Here is a 23,864-nt window from a genome sequence, read left to right as displayed (position 1 = left end):
GCTGAATACGCACAATATAATCAAAGCACAGAAAACTTCAGGGGCAGTGGCAATGTGCCCAGCATTGTCACTGACTGGAAGTTCTGAGCCTTGGTGTTCAATTGGCTGCCCAATCACCGGATCCTATAGTCACAATCAGTCAGGATCCACAGATCTTGTAGTAACTGTAGGTGTCAAGGAAAAGGATCTAATTTGAGACTTCAGTGTGGTAGCATGAGTTATAGGATGTGTTGCCAATTGACTTTGTTTCTGGGACAAAGAAAATGGCACCATGTAATACCCTAAAGGGCAAATACCAGCAAGTTTATTAGCTCTATTATTCATAAGAAGGTTTTCTTACTTTTGTTGACCTTGTGAGGTCATTAAACTTATACTGACACCGCAAGAGGGTCCTGGAGATTGTGTAGGGACACTTATAGCAACAGTCAATCTCCTCGTTTTGGCTGCATGAGATGGTTTCTTCCATGGGAGTCCAATGATTGTGTCCCTCCTTTCTCTATTTCAGGTCAGTTGCACTTCTACATCAACCTCTGGGAAGTTAGATGCTCACTCTTTCCCTTCTTTAGCACTAACAATTTCAGTCTCTCTTCCAAACGTATGCTTGGCCCTTTAACTGAATGTCACCCCTTAGATAGGGTATTGCACCCTTGCTCAAGCTGCTCCTGAATTCTGAAGGATCCCCTGGTGTATCTAACCCTCTGCTGGCTGCGCCAAAGTAAAATAAGTTCAATGACGCCAGGATTTCCTATGGGGTCAGGCTCCTCCAATTTCTCTATGCATGTCCTGCTCTGTTGCACTTGATTGCGACATTCTGGACCCAGGAATTCTCAGGCCAAAGTGTTTGAGACGCTGCCCGTTTACAATATTACAGATGCTGTATTTCAATAATCTTCCCTTCACTTACAGTCCCCTTTGTACCAAAGTCCGTTGGCTGGGTTTCATGTAAATGTCATTTATTCAAACACAGAGACAATTCCGTTCATTGTTTTCCCCGTTTGGAAGCCCTATTAAGATTTTATAATTTAGGCAGTTGGCGATACATTCTTCCCATATAATGAAAACAAAATACTGCAGATGCTGGAGATCTGAAATAAAAACAGAAAGTGCTGGAAAGACTCAGCAGATCTGGCAGTATCTGGATAGAGAAACAGAGTTAATGGGCAGAATTTTTCAGATGGCGTGCGGGGGCGGGCCCAACACGCTGACGCGTAAAATGACGCGCAATGACATCGGGCATGCGTCCCAACGTCATCGTGCAGTCCCGCGATATTTCGTTCAGCGGGCATGCGCCAGAGTCGTCTGTGCGCCCACTGATATGTAAATGGCCTATTAAGAAAGTAATTCATGTAATTAGTAACGCTGCCCGTCCAACCTTACAGTTGGCAGCCAGGCGAAAAGGTTAGGAAACCTCATCCACGAGTGGGTTGAGGTTTCCTAAAGCTTTTATTAAATAAATTTTAAAAATTCCCAAAATATAAAAACATGTCCCAAGTCATGTGACAGAGTCACATGAGGGGACAGGTTTAAATAACTTTTTAAGTCCTTTATTTAATTATTTTAACATTGATTCAATCCCCTGAGGCACGAAGCCGCCTCAGGGAGATTGAAGAGCTCTTTCACGTGCATGCGCACGAAAAAGCACTGGCCCTGACTCTCCCTCCTCCCCATGCCCGCACAGTTGCGTCTTCCACTGGGTGGGCCTTAATTGGCCTGCTGCGTAAAATGGCAGCACGGAGCCGATCATGGGCAGCGATTGACTCCTCACCCGCTCCCGCCAAGCCTGCCCACCATATGAAAAATTCTGCCCAATGTTTCAAGTCCAATAATACTCTTCTTCAGAACTAAGACTTTCTTCTTGTCTGTGTGTTTTTAAAATCCAGATAAATGCAATTTGTTTCATTTCTGTACCCAGTAAGAGGATTAAATCCTCTACAGCCTGACATAGTCATTGTGCATGCAAACCTCTTTACAGTTACACTGTATCTCAAGTCCAAACCTCATAAATCCAAATCTTACTGTACCAGTATGATATTCCTTATCCTTATTCAACATGCAACCCAGAGTCAACTTAAGCGTCATGCTACCCAGTCTGATGTGAAACTTTAGTTTAAAAATAAATATTCACAGACAGTCATCATAAAAAAAAATATGTTTACTGTTTTATTAATATTTTTACTTTTTATCAAAATAATTCTAATAAAAAGATACAACAGCACATTTCCTTTAGGCTAGACCTCAATCCACTAATGTTGATTTCTTACATTATGGCATTCTGACTGTTACTTTGCTTTTGATATTCTCCATTTATGTTTTCATACTTCCCAGTATAATCCAGCTTTTTAAGGTTACAGAATCTTACACGAGGTTGTCTCCAGGCAGAACAATTAATACAGATATCTGCAGCGACCCTAAGCAGGTTAACAAATTTTTTTTTGTGGACGAGATTAATAACTGACAGTTTTCCTTGTACGTATTGAGCACAAGTAAATGAGTTACATTCAATATGGCATAGGCAATGTTTAAAATTAATCCATTTATGCACTTGCAGCAGAGACTTTCCATGTTACATGTTGAAGTTCACATTAATCATCTCATCACTAAATGCACATAGTACTACTTATATGGGCAAAAGTTTTGATTCCTTTGCAAACACCACTGTGTCTCTAAACATAATGCTGGCAAAGCACCAAAACATTACAACATGCTGTTGACCTTAAATAGGAGATCAAATTCCTTGGTTGTTCTGGGGAACATCTGTTATAAGTCTGGTGGAAAAACAATGGAACAGCTCAAAACTGGTTAGGACCTGGTTAAGCCAGGTTCCAAACGAAGCTAAAATAAAAGCAAAATACTGCAGATGCTGATCCAAAGTAAGCTGGGAGTTTTCTGCAAGCAGCAGAGCTACTGTCCATCCCTTCTGAGGCCATTGGAACTGAGATGGTAGGATCAGGGACAATAACTCTTTATGCTGAGGTAGCCAGCTACCTTGGCTGTTATGGGTCACAATATCTGTCTGGAAGTGGGTATGCCCAGTGTCAGATGAGATGCACCAGTGGTGAAAAGGATGTTACTGGCCCCCATCAAGGATGTATAACCCAGAAAAATGGTTTGGCCCCTACTCCCATGAAGTTGAGAGGATTTTTAAAATATATTTTTCAGTGTCACTATGAGGTTCTTCTCGAGTCCGGGAGGAGCCTGAGCATCCCCCCAGAGGGCAGCATGGATATGGCAGTGTACCAGAAATAGGCCTACAGTGATGTGGATGCCTGTCCTAATGAGCTGTGCTCCTATTTAACCAGAAACTCTAGCAGAATCGGTGCTGGAGATCACCAATGGTAATTGTAACTGTTCGGAACATGCCCTGCCATTTTAAACATCCTAGGAGACTGAGGAACTAAACCAAGAACACAGAAACTGAACATCAGTTATCTCAGTCATATGTCAGAGCTTCTGTCCATCCCTTCTGAGGCCACTGGAACAGAGGTGGTGGGATCAGTATCACTATAATCACTATAATATCATTATCAACACTATGAAAATCCTGATTACATTCACTCATGTTATTTAGTTAACATTGCCATCCATTGTATTAGTTTCAAACCTTGCACAAGCAATTGCATTGCAGCCTTATTGTTTTGTTCAGGCATTTCAATTTTGATTTACTAAGGGATTAGGCTCAGATCAGAAAAAAATGAAGTTGAAGGTCCTCTATATTCCACCAGACTGGTCTTCAAATAAAAGCGTTAAGCCTATTGCAAGTTTCAAATTAAACATTTTATGCTAGTTTCAAATAAGGAAAGACAAGTAGTTTTAACAACTTAGTATACCATTGCACTTTAGACCCAGGCAATAGGGTTAACCTTACCTGCTAAATTCTCTTCAAAGTTCTTCTAAATACACAATGTAAAGTGAAATTAATATCTCACAATGCATGATAGATTCTAGTGCTCCTGACCCTGCTGTTCTAAAATCTTATACTGATAAACTCTGAATCACCACATTTTAAGTAAAGTAAAAAGTGCACTCCCTGAAAATTATCAACATACTAATATTCTTTAAGTGTAAATACTACTGCTCTTTCAATTCAAGTGGTATCATTCTAACTCAAAACTTCATATCGCTTAGGTGCAGGAAGTTAAACAATAGATGGATCACATTTAGAAAGAAACAGTGTGTTGCAACAATGTGTTGCATTAGCAACGCATTACATAATCTAAAATCATAAGAATATACCAACATAAGAAATTGGAGCAGGAGTAGACCATACGACCCTTCGAGCTTGCTCAACTATTCAACATGATCATGGCTGATCTTCTGTCTCAACTCCAATTTCCCACCTGCTCCCCATATCCCTTGATTTCCTGACAGACCAATAATCTGTCTATCTCAGCCTTAAATATATTAAGTGATGGAACATCCACAAACCTCTGGGATAGAGAATTCCAAAAATTCACACCCCTTTAAGTGAAGGTGCTTCTCCTCATCTCAGTCCTAAACAATTGATCCCTATCCTGAGACTGCATGTGCCCCATATTCTAGATTCCCAGGCAAGGGAAACAGCCTCTCAGTGTCTACCCTGTTAAGCCCCTTCAAAATCCTGTATGCTTCATTGAGATCACCTTTCATTCTTCTGAAATCCAGAGAATACAGACCTAATTTACTCAGCCTCTCATCATAGGACAGCTCTCTCACCCCAGGAACCAATCTACTGAACCTTCACTGTACCACCTCCAATGCGAGATATGGAAACCAAAAGTGCACCCAGTACTCCAGATGTGGTCTCACCAAAGCCCTGTACAATTGTTGTAAGACTTTCTTATTCTTCTACTCCAATCCCTTTCCAATAAATGTCAACATGTCATTTGCCTTCATTTTTGTTTGCTGTACTTGTCTGCTAACTTTCTGTGCTCCTTTACGCAAGTCTCTCTGCGCATCAAAATTTAGAAGTTTCACGTCTTTTAAAAATATTGTTTTTCTGTTCTACCAAAGTGAATTACTTCACACTTCCCCACAGTATACCTCATGTGCCACCTTGTTGCTAATTCACTTAACCTGTATATTACTGAAAAGAGAGATATGTTGCCAAATCTTTCCACCTTGTATTCATTAAAACAAATGCAAGAATGCCAAATTTCAAACAATCACAATAATTTATACTACAGGAGAAAAGAGTGCTGACTGTTTGGAAAATTGACTCTGATTGGCTGAGGCATTGCCATGGGGAAAGCAATGAGGAACTACAGGCAACAAAAACAAAAATTGCTGGAAAAACTCAGCAGGTCTGACAGCATCTGTGGAGAGAAAGAGTTAACGTTTCGAGTTCAGGTAACTCTTCAGAACTAAAGAGAAGTAGAAATGTCATGAAATATATACCGTATAAGGGGGGTGGGACAGATGAAGTTGGATAGAAGGCCAGTGATAGATGGAGGCAAAGGAGAGATTGCAAAAGATGTCATAAACAAAAGATCAAAGGGGTGTTGATGGTGGTGATACAGGCTAAAGGAGGTGCTAATGGTGACATTAAGATTAGAAAGCAGGATGACCCAGTGACAGATGGCCCTAGTGGGGGTGTGGTGGGGGCAGGGGACTGTTTGGGAGCAAGGATCAAAATAGGCTAAAAGGTGGGGTTAAAATGGAATGGAAATAATTTTTTAAAACAATAATAGAAATAGGTGGGGAAAAAAAATTAAAAATAAACATTTGAAAAAAGGGGATCAAAAAGGGTTCAGGATGGAAGAGAGAGTTCATGATCTGAAGTTGTTGAACTCAATGTTAAGTCCAGAAGGCTGTAAAGTGCCTAATCGAAGATGAGGTGCTGTTCCTCCAGTTTGTGTTGAGCTTCACTGCAACATTGCAGCAGGCCAAGAATGGACATGTGGGCATGAGAGCAGGGTGGTGTGTTGAAATGGCAAGCGACAGGAAGGTCTGGGTCATGTTTGCGGACAGACCGAAGGTGTTCCGCAAAGCGGTCACTCAGTCTGTGTTTGGTCTCTCCAATGTAGAGGAGACCGCATTGAGAGCAGCGCATACAGTAGACTAAATTGAGGGAAGTGCAAGTGAAGTGCTGCTTCACTTGAAAGGAGTGTTTGGGCCCTTGGACGATGAGGAGGGGGGAATTAAAGGGGCAGGTGTTGCACCTTCTGCGATTGCATGGGAAGATGCTGTGGGAGGGGGTAGAGTGTAGAGGGTGATGGAGGAGTGGACCAGGGTGTCCCAGAGGGAACGGTCCCTACGGAATGCCGAGAGGGGGGGTGAAGGAAAGACGTGTTTTGTGGTGGCATCATGCTGGAGTTAGCGGAAATGGCGGAGGATGATCCTTTGGTTTTTTTTCTCTCCATGGATGCTGTTAGGCCTGCTGAGTTTTTCCAACATTTTCTGTTTTTGTATTAAACAGCATAGGTGACCTCCATTGTATTTTAAAAGTCATTAGTTAATGTTCAGCAATGCAATCAAACATTCCAAACATTCCGATAAAGTCTTTAAGCAAACAAAATTCAGCATTTTCCAGGAGTGCACAGACCTGTTTGCAAAACAATTTTCACCTTGAAAATATGTGTCGATAGTCTATCAAGCAAGTTGCTGAGAAATCCACACAGGGAAAATTTGTGCGTTTAATATAGAGTGAACACACTCTCTCTGCTTAGGGCCGCATTGTTAATTTTGCCATTGTTTGTCCAGCGGTACCACCCTGCTATTAGAGCTTGGCTTGCAGCATTGGCAGAAGCCCAGCAGAAAAAGCCCAGGCCCCAGTGACAGAACTAACCATATAGGGCCCAGTGATCGGTCAGGCTGATTGTTGAACTACCAACTCAGGAAGGAAGAAAACAGGCAACATAGCTGTTGCATTAATAGTTTCAAAATGAATAAAGTTCAGAAATATCCAAGGGTTTTAGTGGACTCAACAGAGGTCAGGCGAGGTGGTATCAGGGAAGGCCTTCTTGGGAAGGTATTGGAGGGGACAGTGCCCAATCATGGGGGCTTTCGCAAACAGACATGCTGGATCAGCAGGATAGGTCTAAATGCACTGACCTCCAGTCTTAAACTAAATGTAACTGTTGTGTTCCCCAAGTCTTGGATAATCCAGCTGTCCATAGTTAAATTTAAAAAGCTGAATGACAATGGAGCTTGCAACCTCATTATAATATTTAAAGAGCCAATTTGCTTCCTTGAAACAAGTTGATTGCCCATCCACCGACCCACCTCCATGAAAGCCAGGAGTGGGCAGGTTGGAGGTGAGTAGGTTGGGATTTTGATTTTTAAGACTTTAACCCCTCACCTGACTCCAACCCACCCATTTTCCATGGTTAAAATGCTCCTCTTCTATGGAGAAACATAGATGGTACAGCAATTCAGGCAGATGAGCAGATGCATGGTTTAATGTGAATATCCGAAGTTTTTAATCCAAGTTTTGCATTCCTATTAGTTTTATGAAAACAATGGGCGGAATCGTCCAGTCCAGTTGGCGTCAGGCATCATGGCGGGTGGGCAGTTGGGGTGGGGACAATATAGCGAGAAGGCCAAAAATCGGTTTCATGCTGCCGTGAAACCAGTTTGTGATCACCTGCTCACCTGTCAATGGCAGGCTGCATTTCCAGCCACCACATGTTGGGAACCTAATTTCTCATTATAAGCCCTGCTTGCCGGAATCATCCCCCCACATCAAATTTACCGCCCATGTCGGCATGACTTGAGAATGACGTGCTTCATGGCTGCTTTTAAAAGGCGTGCACCTGGCGACCTGAACCTCGAGGGGAACTCAGAGGTCAGTGCACACAACCTTACGCAACATTCACAACGTTCATCAAGGACATCAAGGAAGAGGCACTGTGCATTTGGGGGACACAGGCAAGTTGTTTTATCTCGGCTGGCTTTCAGTGCAGTGCCAGGGCAAGGGCTCCAGTGCAGGTCAGGCCAGGGAGAGGGGTGGTTGGGGGGGCAAGGCAGCGCAGACTGAACAAGGTACACAAGGACATGACTGGGTGGGGGTGCGGTCAAGGCAGCACAGGCTGAAGGAAGTCCTCAAGCACATGTTGGGGGGGGTGGGGGTGAGAGAAGCGGCCACGCAATTGGAAAAGCTTGTCGAAACTGAGCATTCTTCTACAGCTGAGACCATTCAGCAACAGTTCCATTGACATGCTTGGAGTCTGGCCTCTGAAGTTTTCCTGGCCACTCAAACAAAGTAAAACTTGAAAGTGCTACCAAATGCTCTAGAACTTCTCACATCTTGGGTGCAAACTGCAAATTAACGTGCGTTTTAAGGGGCAGCAGAACAATTAGATGACTGGGCAAAAGAATCGCCTTGCGACAGGTGGCCATGGCGCAGTCACTGGTGGAGGTGCTCGCAGCCCCATTCCAGTATCTTCATTAAGGTTTGGACCAGTGTCCCTCATGGTTCAAGCTAACAGTGCAGCCTTGCAGTGCGGGTTAGGAGAATACCTGCGCCTGAGCTGAGAGCACAGTATGCAGTCCAGTGGCTGAAGCTGCTGCCAATCGGTCAAGTGGAGTGGGGCGGAGGTGGCTGGGGTTTCAGACAGCCAATGAGCGCTTTACATATTGGTCATCCAAGTGGTGGCCAGCACTCTCCTGCATGCATGAAGGGGCCTTCAGACTTAACCAAGAGAGGTTCTTAGGACACATATGCAAACCCACATGGTTCTCTCTTTAATCCAGCAGGAGGAGAACATCAGGATCATGGAGCCTGGTGATTTAGCGGTATGCATCATGGCTTACAGAGAACAGGGAAGAAGAAGAAGAGAGCGGCGGAGGCGCCTGGCTTGGCAAAGGGAGCAGCACCTCCCTCAAGGCGGAGGGCCTGCTGTGCAGACAGCTGAAGATCCACAGTAAGCCGTCACTCATAGGCTCTTTGCTAGACCAGGGCCTATGGACGGCATTTGTCATTCCTACAGATGACTGAGAATCAGTGTCAGCGAAGACTGCGCATGTTTACGGAACTGGTCGGTCACATATGACACCTGCTGCAGGATTTGGCGCCATGGGGAGATGGAGGGCATCCACTGCCAGTGACTGTGAAGGTAACCACAGCGCTCTTTCCAGGGCTTCCACAGGTGACCTGTGCAGGATCTCACAAGCCTCTACGTACAAGTGTATCCAGAAGGTCACAGATGTCATCTTCGCGAAGGCGCCGAACTTTGTGCATTTCGCTTGGGATCAGAAAATCCAGGAAGCAAGAGCGCTGGGATCGGCGCAGATCTCTGGTTTTCCACAAGTGCAGGGTGCCATAAACCCTACTCAGGTTGTGCTTAGATCTCCGTGGCAACAAGCAGTTAACTATGTCAATCACAAGGACTTCCACTCGCTGAGTGTTCAGCTGATCTGCAACAACCACAAACGCATCCTACAGATCAGCACATGATTCCCAGGGAGGGTCCATGACTCCTACATCCTTATCAGGTTTCAGATACCTGACGTCTTCCAGGGTCCACAAAGGCTGCAGGAATGGTTCCATGGAGACAAGGGATACCCACAGAGGATGAGGCTGATGACCCTTGTGTAGCGGCCTCAGACTGCAGCAGAGCGATGGTATAACAAGGCTCATGCCGCGACCCGGACTTTGGTGGAGCAAACAACAGGCATTTTGAAAATGAGGTTCCAGTGCCTCGAAAGGTCCAGTGGAGCACTGCAATACAGTTCCCAGAGGGTGTTGTGCAACATTGTAGCTTGCTGTGCATTACACAACCTGGCATGGCAATAGGGGAGGACCTGGCTGAGGTGGAGATGGAGGAGCTGCACGTCTCCTTCGATAAGGGGAACTTCAAGGGGATGATGGTTGATGAGGTCCTAGAAGGTGAGGATACTGGTGATGAGGCCATCGCACTGGCCATACAAGGCAGGCAGGCTCGGGAGGCCCTCATTGCCACAAGATTCATGGAGGATGATGACGAGATGCAGTGAGGACAGTCCTGACATCCCTACCTTGCATCTGTGAATGTTTGATTCCCTTGTGGCTGATGCCAGTGCACATACCCTCAGTGCTCAGGTTCATGTCATGGAGACGCAGCGGAGGCCCTAATAGTCACTAGATTCCAGGAGGATGATGACAACATGCAGTGAGGGCACTCCACAGATCTTCACATTGCCTCTGAAGATTTCTGACTCCTATCTGGCTGAAGACAGCCCACTTGCGCTCCGTGATCAGGGTCATATCATGGAGTCGCAGCCGTGAAACTTTAAATGCACCTGATCCTTTGTCCGCCTTCAGCACCTGAGCCCTTCAGGAGCACAGCATCACCGGTCACAGATGCTGAAGAGATGGGGATCAGCCCCACCTTAAAGGTGCTGAGAGACACAGAGAGAATGACGGAACTCAGCGACACCTGCCCACTACATCCTGTCAGCAATGACCAGCACCGTCGAGGTGCAGGCATCAGTAATGTGTCCAGTGAGTGTGAGGCCAGACCATCACTTTAGTCTGAAGTGCTGCACAGGGAAGAGGCCCTGGACTGAGACACCTGCCTTTATCTTATACAGGAAGGTTTGACATCTGACTGGCACGAACACTGCTCATCAAAACGAGGAGCCATAGGCAGGGAGACATTCTTGGGAGTTTATTGACAATAGTGAACATTATGTACAAGTGATTAACACTTGGTGACAGGCAGCCTGCTGATTGCTACGCCCTGAATGTGATGACCTTGGCGGGCATCGTCTGGAAGGGTGTGACCTGGAGCGCTCTGGCCTGCTTTCGGGTTCTGCCTTGTGGCAGTGGCACCCTCCTCGGCTTGTGGAGCTGGAGCTGCTGGGGTCACAGGAAGAGGGGATATGGATGGGCTGGACACTCCCTGAGTCACATGGGTGGATGGTCCTGGGGGGTGCACGTGCTGATCCTCCTCATTATGGGTGCCCAATGGACCCTGGTTGACTCCTTGAGGAATAGGGGTAGCTGGAGTGAAATTGAGCTGCCATGCACCCCTCTCGTGTACACACTGTTGGAGGCCAATTATGGCATCTGCGATGGAGTTCAGCCCGTGCAGCAGTGCAGGACCAACGTCCTGGACCAAGATTTCCATGGCGGCTGCCATTCTACCAGTGTTGACCTCAGCGCATTGGCATGCTGGCACTATCACCTCAGCCTGAGGCAGACAGACTCCTCCATCATGCTTTGCAATCTGACGAGTGCAGTGGACATTCCTTCCTGATGTTCTGAGCTTTCCTTTAAAGTTTCAGCAACTGAGCCATGCCCGAGTCCAGAGACTCCTCATCTGAATCGGAATCAGCAGATTTCTGGCCTCCAGCAGCCCTCCAAGTGCCAGAAACCTGGGATGTCCCTGCCTCCGCCTGCTGTGGATCAGACTGTGTGATGTGCCTCACCTGATTGTGACCCTGAGGCTACTCTAGAACTAGGACCCACTGAGGTGTGTATCTCTGCGTTGGTGGAGGGTGTGGGTGAGTGCTGTGATGGGACTTCAATTAGAGTATCATCGGATTCTGTTCCAAGATGCCTTCGGGGCTTGAGTCGAGAACCTGGCTCGTGGACTCCCTCAGCTGCTTCCCAGATGTGCTTGCTAAAGCAAGGAGAGATAATTAGTGCATGGCAGTGGACTGCAGAGCAGGGGAACTTACTCAAAGTATATACGTCTGATGGATGTTGCACTGCTGGATCCTCACTTGATTGAGCATTGTTGACCTCACCGTCAGCACAGGAACAGTCCAGATCATCACCAGCCAGCTGGATGATTCTGTTTTCAAAGTCTGTGAGGACCTTGATGTCGGGCATTCCTCCACCAGTCTGCAGCCTCTCCCTTTTGTTGTGTGCTAGCTTGTTCTGCATGAATAGAGGTGGAGAGAGTGCCAGGCCAGATAAGAAGAATGCCTGGCAAGTGTGGGTGGTGAGTGGTGCCGTGGACAGGATGAGAACACGATCTGCAGAGCAGATGAAGCTGTGAGAGAGTGAATGGTGATGTCATACGAACATACAAATTAGCAGCAGGAGTAGGACAGTCGGTTCCTTGAGGCTGCTCTGCCATTCAATAAGATCATGGCTGATCTGAATGTAACCTCAACCCCATATTCCTGCCTAACCCAGTAACGTTTCACCCCCTTGTTAATCAAGGATTTATCTAGCTCTGCCTTAAAAATATTCAAAGACTCTGCTTCCACCACCTTTTGATGAAGAGAGCTCCAAACACTCACTATCCCCTGTGAGAAAAAACTCTCACCTTTGTCTTAAATGAGCGACCCCTTATTTTTAAACAGTAATCCCTAGTTCTCGATTCTTCCACACAAGGAAACATCCTCTCCACATCCACCATGTCAAGATCCCTCAGGATCTTAAAGGTTTCAATCAATTTGCCTCTTACACTTCTAAATTCCAGTGGATACAAGCCTAACCTGTCCAGTCTTTCCTCAAAAGACAACCCTCCTATTCCTGGTATCAGTCTACTAAACCCTCTCTGAACTGCTTCTAAAGCATTTACATCTTTCCTTAAATAAGGAGACCAGTACTGTACACAATACTCCACATGTGGTCTCAACAGTGCCCTATACAACTGAAGCATAACCTCCCTACTTTTGTAATCAATTCCCCTCACAATAAATGATAACATTTTATTAGCTTTCCTAGTTACCTATTGTACCTGCATACTAACCTTCTGTGACTCATGCACTAGGACACCCAGATTCCTCTGAATCTCAGAGTTCTGCAATCTCTCACCATTTAGTTAATAAGCTTCTTTTTCATTTTTCCTGCCAAATGGACAATTACTCATTTGCTCACATTATACTGCATTTGCCAAGTCTTTGTCCACTCACTTAACCTATCTCTGTCCCTCTGTAGCCTCCTTATGTCCTCTTCACAATTTACTTTTCTACCTATCTTTGTGCCATCAGCAAATTTAGCAATCACCCCTTTGGTCCCTTCATCCAAGTCATTTATATAAATTGTAAAAAAGTTGAGGCTCGAGCACTGACTCGTGTGGCACACCACTCGTCACATTCAGCCAACCAGAAAAATACCCATTTATGCCAGCTCTCTGCTTCCTGTTAGCTAGCCAATCTTCTATCCATGCCAATATGTTACCCCCAACACCATGAGTTTTATTTTCCACAATAACCTTTGATACGGCACTTAATCAAATGCCTTCTGGAAATCTAAGTACAGTACATCTACTGATCCTCCTTTATCCACAGCACATGTGACTCCTTCAAAGAACTCCAGTGAATTGGTTAAACATGATTCCCCTTTCACAAAACCATGTTGACTCTGCGTGATTGCCTTGAGTTTTTTAAGTGCCCTTTAATATTAGCTTCTAACATTTTCCCTATGACAGAATAAAGGGGTAGCATTTGCTCTTTTCCAATCGAATGGAACGTTCCCCGAATCTAGGGAATTATGGAAAATTAAAACCAATGCATCAACTATCTCACTAGCCACTTCTTTCAAGACCTTAGGGTGAAGTCCATCCAGGACCTGGGGATTTTCTGCCCACAGCCCCTACAATTAGGTATACTCCAAATTCCCCAATTGCTGAATCATAGAGTCATAGAGGTCCACAGTACAGAAAAAGGCCCTTCAGCCCATCGAGTCTGGGCCGGTCAAACAAGTACCTAACTATTCTAATCCCATTTTCCAGCACTAGGCCCATAGCCTTGTATGCCATGGCATCGCAAGTGCACATCCAAATACTTCTTAAATGTTATGAGGGTATCTGCCTCTACCACCCTTTCAGGCAGTGAGTTCCAGATTCCCCCCACCCTCTGGGTGAAAAAATTCTTCCTCACACTCCCTCTAAGCCTCCTGCCCCTTACCTTAAATCTATGCTCCCTGGTTATTGATCCCTCCACCAAGGGGAAAAGTTCCTTCCTGTCTACCCTATCTATGACCTTCATAGTTTTATACACCTCAATCATGTCCCACCTCAATCTCCTCTGCTCCAGGGAAAATGACCCCAGTCTATCCAATCTCTCCTCATAACTAAAACTCTCCAGCCCAGGCAACATCTTGGTAAATCTCCTCTGCACATCCTTCCTATAATGCAGATTCCAGAACTGCACGCAATACTCTAGCTGTGACCTAACCAACGTTTTATACAGTTCCAGCATAACCTCTTATAGTCTATGCCTCAGCTAATAAAGGCAAGTATCCCATATGCCTTCTTAACCACCTTAGCTACCTGTCCTGCTACCTTAAGGGACCAGTGGACATGCACACCAAGGTCCCTCTGATCCTCGGTACTTCCCAGGGACCTAGCATTCATCGTGTATTCCCGTGCCTTGTTTGTCCTGCCCAAGTGCATCACCTCACACTTGCCTGGATTAAATTCCATGTGCCACTGATCAGCCCATCTGACCAGCCCGTCTATATCCTCCTGTAATCTAAGGCTATCCTCCTCACTAATTACCACCCCAACAATTTTCATGTCATTCGCAAATTACTGATCAACCCTCCTATATTCAAGTCTAAATCATTTAAATATACCACAAACAGCTAGGGACCCAACGCCGATCCCTGTGGAACCCCACTGGACACAGGCATCCAGTCACAAAAACACCCCTCAACCATCACCCTCTCCTTCCTGCCACTCAGCCAATTCTGGATCCAATTTGCCAAATTGCCTTGGATCCCATGGGCTCTTACCTTCGTTATCAGTCTCCCATGCGGGTCCTTAACATAAGCCTTGCTGAAGTCCAAATAGACTACGTCAAATGCATTGCTCTCATCTACACACACCTGGTCACCTCTTCAAAAAGTTCAATCAAATCGGTCAGACATGACCTTCCCTTAACAAAACCATGCTGACTGTCCTTGATTAATCCCTGCCACTCCAAATGTAGATTAATTCTGTCCCTCAGAATTGCTTCCATTAGTTTCCCCACCACTGAGGTTAGACTGACTGGCCTGTAGTTCCCTGGTTTATCTCCTCCTCCCTTCTTGAATAACGGTACCACATTGGCTGTTCTCCAGTCCTCTGGCACCTCTCCTGTGGCCAAAGAGGTATTGAAAATTATTGCCAGCACACCTGCTATCTCGTCCCTTGCCTCAATCAACAGCCTGGGATACATTCCATCTGGGCCTGGAGATTTATCTACTTCTAGGCCTGCCAGACCACTTAGAACCTCCTCCCTTTCTATGCTAATTTCTTTAATTATATCACAGTACTTCTGACCTGATTTCCATACCCACGTCGTCCCTCTCACTTGTGAACACTGACACAAAGTATTCATTTAGTACCCTACCTACGTCTTCCAGCTCCACACATAAATTACCACTATGGTCCTTCTTGGGCTCTACTCTTGCCCTAGTTATCCTCTTATTCTTAATGTACTTGTAAAATAACTTTGGATTTTCCTTTATTTTACCTGCCAATGTTTTCTCGTGTCCCCTTTTTGCTCTCTTAATTTCCTTTTTAAGCTCCCCCCTACAAATTCTATACTCCTCTAGAGCTCCCACTGTTTTTGAGCCCTCGGTATCTGCCATAAGACTTCCTTTTTCTCTTTATCCAATCCTGTATAATCCCTCGACATCCAGGGTTCCCTGGATTTGTTGGTCACACCCTTTGTCTTTACTGGAATATGTTGGCCCTCTACTCTCCCTATTTCCTTTTTGAATGAGTCCCATTGCTCTGACGCCGATTTACCTAATAGTATCTGCTCCCAGTCCACTCTGGCCAAATCATATCTGATCTTATTAAAATCGGCCTTCCCTCAATTTAGAACTCTGATTTCTGGCCCATCCTTGTCCTTTTCCATAACAGCCTTGAAACTAACGGAGTTATGATCACTATCTTCAAAATGCTCCCCCACTGATACCTCTCCCACTTGCCCGGCTTCATTCCCTAAAATTAAGTCCAGGACCATCCCCTCTCTTGTAGGATCTTCTACATACTGGCTTAAAAAGCTCTCCTGGATGCATTTTAAGAATTCTGCTCCCTCTAAACCTATCACACTATGACTAGTTAATGCCAGTTAATGTTGGGGAAGTTGAAATCCCCCGCTATTACTACCCTATTTTTACACTTCTCTGAAATTTGCCTACATATCTGCTCTTCTATTTCTCCCTGACTGTTTGGGGGCCTATAGTACACTCCCAGCAATGTGATTACTCCTTTTTTGTTTTTATGTTCTACCCATAAGGCTTAGTTTGAGGAACCTTCTAAGATGTCATCCCTCCTTACTGCTGTAATTTATTCCTTGATCAATATTGCGATACCCCCTCCTCTTTTACCTCTTTCCCTGTCTTGTCTGAAGACCCTATATCCTGGAGTATTGAGCTGCCAATCCTGCCCCTCTCTCAACCAACTCTGTGACAGCAATGATATCATACTTCCATGTGTTAATTTGTGCCCTCAACTCATCTGCCTTTTCAGACTCCTTGCATTAAAATAAATACCATCCAACCTTGCCAAGCTCCCTTGTGCCTTAACTGGCCTATAATTTCTATGCCTTCCAGACTCACTTGCTCTCTCTTCTAATTTTGGCTGTGCATCTCCCGCTGCTGAACCTCCTCTCAGGATCCCATCCCCCTGCCAAGTTAGTTTAAACCCTCCCCAACAGCACTAGCAAACCTCCCCGCAAGGATGTTGGTCCCATTCCGATCCAGGTACAACCCGTCCATCTTGTACAGGTCCCACCACCCCCAGAAACGGTCCCAATGTCCCAGATATCTAAAGCCCTCCCTCCTGCAGCATCTCTCCAGCCACGCATTCATCTGGACTAACCTCTTATTTCTATACCTACTAGTGCGTGGCACTGAATCGATAAACAATTAGTAAGAAAGCATGTAGAGGCAAAATTCAACATTTGCAGGGACCCCAAATCAGATCAGGCATTCATTATATACATGGCCAAATGTTTGTTTCCATTGACTTCAATAGGCATGTGTTACTGCGGTTTTGTGCTGCCAAGATTGAATTTTACTCTAGTAGAATGAAAATATAGCCAGAATTTTTAGCTGTGCGGGTGGGCATGTGCCCAACCTGACCGAGCGTGAAATGACACGCGATGACGTCGGCCAAGCGTGCCGTCATCGTGCAGTTGTGCAACAGTTCAGTCAGCGGGCCAGCAGCGCGCTTGCCGTCGATTAAAAGGCCTGTTAAGGCCATTAAGTTATCAATTGACTTTAATTTTTCACTGCTCGTTCAACCTAACGGTTGGCGGGCAGGTGAAAAGGCCAAGCGGCCTTTGCATTTTTTTGGAAACCCCATCCACAGGCAGGATGAAGTTTCCAAAAGCAAATACAAATAAAATAAAAACTTTATTTGTTAATTAAAGACATGACTCTGCTCATGTGACAGAGTCACATGAGGGGACATGTTTCATTACATTTTTCTTCTTTTAAAAAAAATATCTCTTCATCCCACTGTGGCAACCCCGTGCCTCAGAGAGATTATTCAGCATTCTTTCGCGTGCATGCCTTAATTGGCTTGCCCGCGTAAAATCGCGGTTCGCTGCCAATCGCAGGCAGCGTCGGCTTCCTGACTGCCCCCGTTGATCCCGCATGCCAAGGGCAAAATTCTGCCCATATATTGTGAGCTCCCCCTGATAGCTCAGTGGATAAATACACCAAATGGCTTAATATTCAGGCATACATATCAGGAAAATAGCAGATTTGGTTTTTGTATTCCCTGAGTTAGTGCACCTCAATAGGAACAGCAGTAGGAACTGGTGGCTCTGGATAGAAAGAAAAATCAGCCACACATTAATGGCTGATTGCTATCCAATTACCTGGAAATTGTATATGTGTGCGGGTGTCTAGAGGATTCAGGTTTCTTCCCGGGTTGTGATGCCTACAGTCAAACAATCTGCTAAAACTCAACTGTGGGCCCATATTGAAGAATGAGCAAATTGATGAAGTACTCACACTTTGTCAGTACTTGTGGAACATTGTGCTGCCTTAGGAAAAAGTTAACATACAAAAAAGATATTATGTATTGGACCCCATGCATTTTAGTTCATCTTATCTTGCATTTGGCAGGAATGGATCAAAATTCCACTTGGTGTTCTATGCAATATCAATTTTTGAAAATAATTAGCAGTGACATTTGACTCATAACTTGAAGTTACCACAATAAAATTAGAAAGAAACATGACAACAAAATCACATCAACGCTCAATTCCATCAATTAAATTGACATTCAGTGAAGCTGTTGCAAAACACTAGACAACGTTAAGAAATCACCTGGAAGTATAGGGAGGCTTTTCAAGGTCCTCTTCATCTCTTGCCAGGACACATATCCATTCTTCAGTGAAATCAAAGTGGCTGCCAGTTGCAGTTCTAAATTTTCAAATCATTTCGCCACAGAAGGGGTGTTGAAGTAACTTGAATCAAGGCATTGCTTCTACAATAAATCCTGCTCTTAAGAGTATTAGGTTCAAAGGATAGCCACATTGGGACAAATAGAGGATTTGTATGTTCATGAGCTCCTCTAAAAGCCAACTGCTGAATTTGTTATGGTTAATGACATTGGGAAATAGGTTCAAAAACTTCCGGTTGACAATTAGACTTGAAATGTTGGGAAGAACTAAATTCTGTATGTACAGGAGGAGTTAATTGACAGGAATTTTCATGCAGGCAGGAGTGGTAGCTGATTTAATTGGTAGTTCTTCTAACTACCTGGAAACAGAACACGAGTCGAGGGTCATCCCTCAATTTTCTGTGGACACACAACAAAAGAGAGAAACATATGTTCTTGATTAATTGGTAAGGTCTGTTCTGAAAGGCAGGTAAGGTCTAATTCATCTTTAGTCTAGCTTAGGACTGGAGCTTGTCAAGCCCAATGTAGGCATTTTCAGTTAGTCCAAAGAAGTGCTACTTACCTGGTAACCATAACAGAGTGGCATGGCTTGTTATTTTTCTCAAGGAGGAACAGAAGTAAATGTAAGCAAGATGATATTTGCTATAACCAATACTCAGTGTTTTCACTGACTGTTAAATAAGGCAGGTTAATTATTAATATCTGGCCTTAGATATTAGGTGGTGAAAATAAGTAATACAAGATCTAGTTACATGAGAGACTGGTTAGCAATTTACCCAAAAGAATATCTCAGGCTGACCTCACTTTTGTAACAGTTCCTTTTAAGTAATGGGGTTAAGCAGCATGCAGAACACCACCAAAGTATGATGGCTGGTAGGGGGTGAGCGGGCGGTGGGATCAGGGTGGTGGTCAGACTTGAAGATTGACTAGACCAATCAAAGAACATGTAATCTGGCATCTTTTCCACAGGGGGTTTGTGGTATCTGCAAGCAGGGAAATAAACAGCAAGGCTCTTCAATCAACAAGACTGAAGAACCTTCAATGGGACACACAGGTCGGAAATTTCCTATTGGAAGTGAGAAGCTGGGATCAAGATTAATCCCGATATTGTGATCCTACCTCCATCCTGGCAGGTGGGATTTTTATGTCTTGGGGGGAGGAATAGTCTAGAATCAGGCCTGCTTCTAAGGCAGCAAAAGAGGCAGGCTGGTGCAAAAGTAGCCAGGTTAAAAGGCCTGCCTCCATTCCCAAAAGCATTGGCTCAGTTCTTAATTGCCATCAGCAGCTCCTCCAAATAACCTGCAGATCAGCGTAAAGATCTTCTCACCCTCACCCCCTTAAACACCCTATCCCTCTCACCCCTACAGCCTCCTCACTTCCCCTTCACTCACCCCCTCATCGCCTAGCCCACTCACTTAGTATCCACTGTAAAAACAGAACTCACAAGCCCTATAACATTTGGAAGTTGTTGAAAAGCTCATAAATCTGTCAAAATAAAACATCACTTGATAATGCACTTACAAAAAATAAACCTCTTCAGAGTCTCATAAATCTGTCAAAATATACAAATGTCATTTGAATAGACACATAAAATTGATTAGCCTCTTCAGGAGCTCATAAATCTGTCAAAACCATCAAACTCACATTCCAAAGAATAGCTGAATGAACAAACTCTGCACTTCAGAACACATTAGTGCTTTTGAAGGCAGCCAAGCTATCAAACTCACATTCCCTACAGCAGCTGAGTAAACAAACTCTGCACTTCAGAATCCATCTATGCTTTTAAAGGCAACGAAAAGTTAATATATCTGTCAAAGCTTTGCAAACAGCCAAACAGATGACTGAACTGATCCACAAAGAAGGAATGAATGCAACGTGGAAAGCTTAAACAATTAGCTCTGGATCTCACACTTGGCTAGCCTTTCAATACTATACAATGTAGAATAGCACTTTATCCAGTGGATAATCTATTCTAATGTATCTGAAGACCTGTCCACATTTGCAGTGCTGTTCTTTCACTTGACAGCTTGCCAGCTGTCAGAAGTAACAACCTGGCAACCACATTATTTAATGGTCACTTACATTTTCCAATCACATCATCATCATCATCATCATTTATTTTAGGAAACACATGTACAACTCAGGCTACAGCATTTCATGATAAACTGTAAAGGGGACAACACCACTTTTATTCATCTCTTAAAATTCTTCCTGCCTCCAACCCATGGTTCACACCTCCACTCTGCAATTGTGATTTAGAAGGGCTTCCAAATCCTGGATGCTTTCATCAAAATCCCAGAGTTTTGATATTCCTACTTCTAAAACGTTGCCAGCAGCTTCTAAAACAAAGCACCCCAGATCCTGCTCCTTCCCCTTTCCGCATCACTAAAATAGCCAGAGCTGGAAACAGAGACGGGACTTCCACTTTCACATCTTGGGAGCCTTTTTTTTAATGAATCTGACCTCGTTTGGACCCATTTCTGGACCACAAAATCCTGATCCCATAATCCAAACCTCTTATATAAGGAAGTGGAAAATAAGGTTCAAATTATCTATAGAAAGTGAAATAAAGATTGTGAAATACAGTTGGTATTAATTGAGATATACAAAAGAGACAGGCAGAAAAAGTAAAAAATAAATTCAAATTTTCTTGTAAAAAAAATTTCCAACATTCGTTTTCTTCTGAGGGAATGAGACTCTGCAATTGTAAAATTAATTTTTCAGGGCCAGAGAAATTCTTCATTAATAATTATTACTTATTACCCCATTAAAAACTCACTTAATCCTGAATACATCAGCCCTAATTTTTCAATCTGATTTTAGTACAGAACTAATGGGGCATGTACAGCAAGTTCATGCCATTGCATCACTTCAGTGTGAGTCTATCTCCAAGAACTGTAATAGTGACCCATGTGGTGGAGCAAAGTGCCTCTGACAGCAACTTTTAGATCCTCATGTTTAACTATGCACATGCAGATATCTGAATGCTGTCTAGGTATTATTGCATGTGGGCACAGGTTGCTTCAGTATTTGAGGATCTGTGAATGGAACTGAACACTGCAAGCATCAGTGAACATCTCCATTTCTGACATTTTGATGGAGGGAAGGTCGTTGATGAAGCAGCTAAAGAGGTTTGGATCTAGGACACTACTCAGCGGAGCTCCTGCAGTGATAGCCCGGGTCTAAGATGATTTGACTCAAACAACCACGACCACCTTCCTTTGGGTTAGTTATGACTCCAGCCAGTGGAGAGTTGATTCCCATTTACTTCAATTTTACTCGGGTTCCTTGATGTCATACCTGGTCAAGTGCTGCTTTGATGTCAAGGGCAATCACTCTTCACCTCACATCTGAAATTCAGACAATTTGTCCGTGTTTAGACGAAGGGTCTATTGAAGTCTGGTGCCAAGTGGTCCTGGCGAAAAACAAACTGAGCAGGATCGAGCAAATTATTGGTTAGTAAATGCCACTTGATCGCACTGTCAATATCACTTTCCGTCACTTTTATGTTGATTGAGAGTAGACTGGGGTGGTAATGCCAAGGTTTGATCTGTCCTTTTGTGTACAGAACATACCTAGGCAACTTTCTACTTTGTTGGTTAGATGCTAATGTTGTAGTTGTACTGGAACAGCTTGGCTAGTTTTGGAGAGCCACTCTTTGGCACTACGTTCAGGATGTTGTCAGGGCCCACAGTCTTTGCTGTATCCAGTGCATTCAATGGAGTCAATGGGAATCAGGGGGAAAACTCTCTACTCATTGGAGTCACACCTAGCGGTTGTTGGAGGTCAATCATCTCAGTACCAGGACATCATTGCAGGAGTTCCTCAGGTTAGTATCCTTGCCCTAACCATCTTCAGCTGCTTCATCAATGGTCAGAAATGGGGATGTTCGCTGATGATTGCACAATGTTCAGCACCATTCGCGACTCCTCAGATACTGAAGCAGTCCATGCCCATATGCAGAAAGACCTAGACAAAATTCAGGTTTGGGCTGATAAGTGGCAAGTAACATTCATGCCACACAAGTGTCAGGCAACCACCATCTCCAACAAGAGAGAATCCAACCATCTCCCCTTGACATGCAATGGCATTACTATCATTGAATCCACCACTTTCAACATCCTGGGGGTTACCATTGACCAGAAACTGAACTGCATCAACCACATAAATACTGTGACTACAACAGCAGGTCAGAGGCTGAGAATCCTGTGACTAGTAACTCATCTCCTGACTCCCCAAAACCTGTCCACCATCTACCAGGCACAAGTCAGGAGTGTGGTGGAATACACTCCACTTGCCTGGATGAATGCAGCTCCAATAACACTTAAGAAGCTTGACATCATCCAGGACAAAGCTGCCCACTTGATTGATACCACATCCACCACCTTCAACATCCACTTCCTCCACAACCAACGCACAATGGCAGCAATGTGTACCATCTACAAGATGCACTGCAGCAACTCACCAAGGCTCCTTTGATAGCACCTTCCAAACCCACGACCGCTATCATTAGAAGGACAAGGGCAGTGCATTGGAATACTCAAGTTCCCCTCCAAGCCACACACCATTCTGACTTGGAACTATATCGCTATTCCTTCACTGTAGCTGGATTAAAACCCTGGAACTCATTCCCTAACAGCATTGTAGGTGTACCTATACCACATGGACTGCAGCAGTTCAAGAAAGCAGCACATCATCACCTTCTCAAGAACAACTAGGGATGTGCAATTTAAAAATGCTGGCCTAGCAATGATGCCCACAACACATGAAAGAATTAAAAAAAACTCAGCCATATCTTGATATCATGCAAAGTGAACTATTTGGTAGGCTAGCTGAAGGAGCATTGGATCAAAGCTTCCCGGGTGTCCCTGCCTACCTGGAGGTTACCCAAGTCTGCGTCTATGCCCTCAGCGTTCTCCTAGAGTGTGGAGAGTGCAGCATGCCACCACTATAGTGACACATGATCTAGGGGGTATTGCAGTGCACTCAGGCATCGGAAGCGCATCTTGACAAGACCAATGGTTCTCTCTACCACCGCCCCTGTGGAGGCATGGCTCCTATTGTACCGCTGCTCGGCCTCTGTTCTTGGGTGGCGGAGAGGCGTCATGAGCCGCCTTATCAAGGGATAGTTGATGTCACCAAACAGCCATCCATCCAGCCGGGCTGGAGCACGGAAGAGCCTCGGCACCTTGGAGTGTCTCAGGATGTAAGCGTCATGGGAGCTGCCAGGATACTTTGCAGAGACTTGCAGATTCTGCATCCTGTGATCACACACTATCTACATGTTCATGGAGTGGAAGCCCTTCCTATTGATGAAGGCACCCGGCAGACCCACTGGTGCCTTGATGGCCATGTGTGCAGTCTATTGCACCCTGGACACGGGAGAACCCAGCAATCGCTGCGAAGCCTCTGGCTTGCTCAGCCTGGCTGGCCTTGTCTGTACGGTAATGAATGAAAGTCAATGCACACCTGAACAGAGCTTCTGTCACCAGCTTGATGCAGCTCAAGATTGGGACCATTCCACACAGATTCCCCCACTGACCCCTGGAAAGAGCTGGAGGCATAGAAGTTTAGGGCCACCATGACCTTCAGCACCACTGGCATGAGGTGTCCACCCACACAGCTGGAGCTGATCTCAGGGCCGATCCTCTGACA

General features: G+C 44.8%; 1 protein-coding gene across 1 annotated transcript in view; it reads right to left on the bottom strand.

Moving 5' to 3' along the window:
- Positions 1 to 18,133: 18,133 nt before the first annotated feature.
- The window catches only part of mtcl3 (MTCL family member 3), a 73,137-nt gene continuing 67,406 nt past the window's right edge, over positions 18,134 to 23,864 (bottom strand). Inside the window, exon 8 of the mRNA XM_078542135.1 lies at positions 18,134 to 18,608. The gene's annotated coding sequence lies outside the window, so the exon portion shown is untranslated. The remainder of the gene's footprint in view (positions 18,609 to 23,864) is intronic.

The sequence above is a fragment of the Cetorhinus maximus genome, chromosome 5, assembly GCF_964194155.1.
Source record: "Cetorhinus maximus chromosome 5, sCetMax3.hap1.1, whole genome shotgun sequence".
Classification (NCBI taxonomy): Eukaryota; Metazoa; Chordata; class Chondrichthyes; order Lamniformes; family Cetorhinidae; genus Cetorhinus; species Cetorhinus maximus.
Note: the sequence above shows the minus strand (reverse complement) of the source record. Positions and strands in the feature narration are given on the sequence as shown.